The sequence below is a fragment of the Octopus bimaculoides genome, chromosome 2 (assembly GCF_001194135.2).
Source record: "Octopus bimaculoides isolate UCB-OBI-ISO-001 chromosome 2, ASM119413v2, whole genome shotgun sequence".
In the NCBI taxonomy this organism is placed as follows: domain Eukaryota; kingdom Metazoa; phylum Mollusca; class Cephalopoda; order Octopoda; family Octopodidae; genus Octopus; species Octopus bimaculoides.
The window spans coordinates 186,618,861-186,622,443 of record NC_068982.1 but is presented as its reverse complement, the minus strand read 5'-3'; the positions used below and the strand labels follow the sequence as shown (position 1 = coordinate 186,622,443).

General features: G+C 34.0%; 1 long non-coding RNA gene across 3 annotated transcripts in view; it reads left to right on the top strand.

Annotated features, from left to right (window-relative positions):
* Window positions 1–3,583, top strand: part of LOC128247055 (uncharacterized) — a 53,207-nt gene that overhangs the window by 9,323 nt on the left and 40,301 nt on the right. The window lies entirely within an intron of this gene.

The following is a 3,583-nucleotide window of genomic DNA, read 5'->3' as shown; positions in this document are numbered from 1 at the left end:
CATGGAAAGCGGACGTTAAACGATGATGATGATGATGATGATGATACACACACACACACACACACATACAAAACATATTTTCATATCTTATCTCTCCTGACTCAATAAATCAGAACACAAATTCTCTCTGAATCATGTCTCAAACATTATCTCCCTTGAATGGAAAACTCTCTTCTAGCTGAAAATCACCTTTCCTTTCTAACTCTTTGTCCTCCATTTTTTTCACTGCAAATCATTATTCTCACCAAACTTTCTGTTTTTCTCTTGTTAAAAGATCTACAATTCAAAAATTCTCCCCTATATCTTTTATTTTCTACACCATGAAGTTAGTTAGCTTGTATCCATCTCTTGTTTTTGTTGTTTAATTTTTTCCTTTTCTGCAACCTTTTAAATATATTATCCTACACTGACATAGTCCTGCCTTTGAATTATATGCGATTGAATTAATAAGGTATGTCATTTTATCTAAGAGAACCTCACTGGTGTATAGCTTTTCATAAGAAGCAACATTGGATTGGCCTCTCAATACTGACTTCACCTTTCATGTGAGAAGACAGTAACCATGTCACCTGGAGATGTAAAATCCTAATTACCTATTGATTTCATTTAATATCTTCAACTGCATGCTACTAGCCAGAAAATTTCCTAATAGTTGGTGAAGTGAGACTGAACTTTCTACAGAAAATTGGTGTTTGATGGGATCTGTTCAGTGAGCAGATCACTGGCAATATTCTTCACTGTGTATTGCCAGAAGAGTATTTTAGGCAATTCTTCTGAAACCAACAATCGAATGGAAGTTTATTAATGTCGCTGTTAAAACATTTTTTTCTGCAACAGTTGACAGACACAGGAGTGGCCATGTGGTAAGAAGCTTGCTTTCCAACCACATGGTTCTGGGTTCAGTCCTACTGTTTGGCAACCTTGGGCAAGTGTCTTCTACTATAGTCTTGGATAACCAAAGCCTTGTGAGTGGGCCTAGTAGACAGAAACTGAAAGCTTGTTGTTGTGTGTGTGTGTGTGTGTGTGTGTGTGTGTATGTATATATATATATATATATATATATATATATATATATATATATATATATATATATATATATATATATATATATATATATATACACATACACACACATATATATGAACAATGTCCAATGTTGATCCCTGTATATCACTGATGTGATGAGGATAACTTGGAAGATTTGGCTGCCTCATGGTAGAAACAGCTGTAAGAGTTTCGTATTTGTACACTCATCTATTATTCATTTATTTCTATATATATCTGTTTACGTATTTATTGACTTATTTCATTTGTTTACTTGAATCACTTAAACATATGTTTGTAATCAATTAACAAGTAGATATAACTGAATGTTTACTGGCTGATGTTTGTCAGTTGTTTATCTTCTCCAATTTCTTATTTGCCTTATAAATCCTGGGTAAATTTCTAATTTATCTCCACCCATACCTAGTATTCAACTGTGATATTGCCATGCAATAGTAAACACTTGGTTATAAATACATAGGTACACATCCCATAGTATATTGGATATTTAATATCCCTCAGATGGTTTCTTAACCTCTAACTCATATACATATATACATAGATATATATATACATGCATATATTAGAAGGTTTGGAGGTGATGTACAGATATTATATATTAGAAAAAATAGGGTATTCAGAGATCTGGATGGTTGTACATATACAAATATTTATTAACATGTCATGTTTTTACAAATCACATATTTTCATTTACTCTAACAGAATCTGAAGATTGTTAGATGAGAGCATGTGATTTGTAAAAACATGACATGTTAATAAATTTGTATATGTACAACCATCCAGATCTCTGAATACCTTATTTTTTCTAATATACATACATACATATAAATATATACACACACATATGTACATACATACATATATATATAATACATACACACAAATACATGTGTGTTTGTTCCCCACCACTGCCTGACAACCAGTTTCATTGGTGTAACTTAGCAGTTTGGCAAAAGAGACCAACAGAATAAGTGCCAGTCTTAAAAATATAGGAACTAGGGTCAATTCATTTTGACTAAAATTCTTCGATGTGGTGCCCCCAGCATGGCCACAGTCTAATAACTGAAACAAGTTAAAAGTAAATAAACAACAGGGTTAACAATGTTGAGGTTTCGATGTAGTCTTCTTGGATCTGGTCAAAGCTGTCCACGTTGTTCCTGGCTTGCTTCTTCTTACCTTTATCTTCAGGCCTGAGCTTCAGTCAGTTGTTGGAATTGTTTGCTTCTTGCCATAAAGTGAAAAATAAAGGATCCTTGTGGTTATTGTCACTGTCTACAGTTTTGTTCCAATTCTTTCCAAATTTGGTAAATGGATTGTGTTGTACACTCATTATGAAAATGAAATTCATTTTCCTCATAGATTCATAATTAAGAAGTTATTAGCTGTTAAAGTTTGCGAAAGTTGGGTATTTTAGCCAATCAGAAGCGAGTATTTTACACAACACCATGAAATTCTGTTAGCATAGTAAGCAAAGAAGCATCATGCGTTCCATAGCTGACTGTGAAGAACTCTGTTTCTATAGTAACCAATGATACTGTGCATGCGCACGAGGAGTGTAGCCAAAACACGTTCTATAATTGTTTGTTTCCATAACAGTAGGAATTCGATTCTAGAATGTTTTTCACTGTTTACTGTTGCTAGTTTAAAATAGTTTGATATGCCAGTGCCTCCACCCTTTCTTGCTTCTGTGACAAATGATGGAAGAGGCAACGAATGCGTTGTTTTCTGATTGGCTGAAAATTCTGAAAATTATCAAACTTTGAGTACCTGTGACATTTTCGCAAAATTTTCATGAAATAAATGAATAACAAATTCGGATTCAGCATCAAAAATCATATCTATATGATACATTAGAAAATATTTTCTACAGATTTCAACATGCAGTGAAGAAAACCTCAAAGATCCAAAATAACAATTCACAAATTAGAAGAGATAAGAATATAACCTTCAGAGATGTTGTTTCTTGAGATTATACTTTCAGTACAACCTATCTTTTCCTTGTTTCAGTCATTAGACTGTGGCCATGCTGGAGCACCACCTAGAAGAACTTTTAAGCGAATAAATTGACCTCGGGACATATTTTTATGCCTAGTGCTTAGTCCATCTCTTTTTCAAACAGCTAAGTCATGGGGACATAAACACACCAACACCACTCATCAAGCGGTGGTGGAGGACAAAAACAGACACAAAGACATGCATATATGATGGGCTTCTTTCAGTTTTCCTCTACCAAATCCACTCACAAGGCTATAGTTGGCCTGAGGTTTTGATAGAAGATACTTGCCCAAGGTGTCATGCAGTGGGACTGAACCTGGAACCATGTGGTCGAGCAGTAAACTTCTTACCACACAACCATAGCTGCACCTATTTCATAGTTTTTTTTTTTTTTAAGGGTTATTTCTTAATCCAGGGAAAACCATTTCATGTTCACATTTTAAGGAGAATGACTGAAATAACAAGGAGAAAATAACAAACAATTCTTAATGGAAAATGTTGCTGCCATTACTGTTTCTGGTTT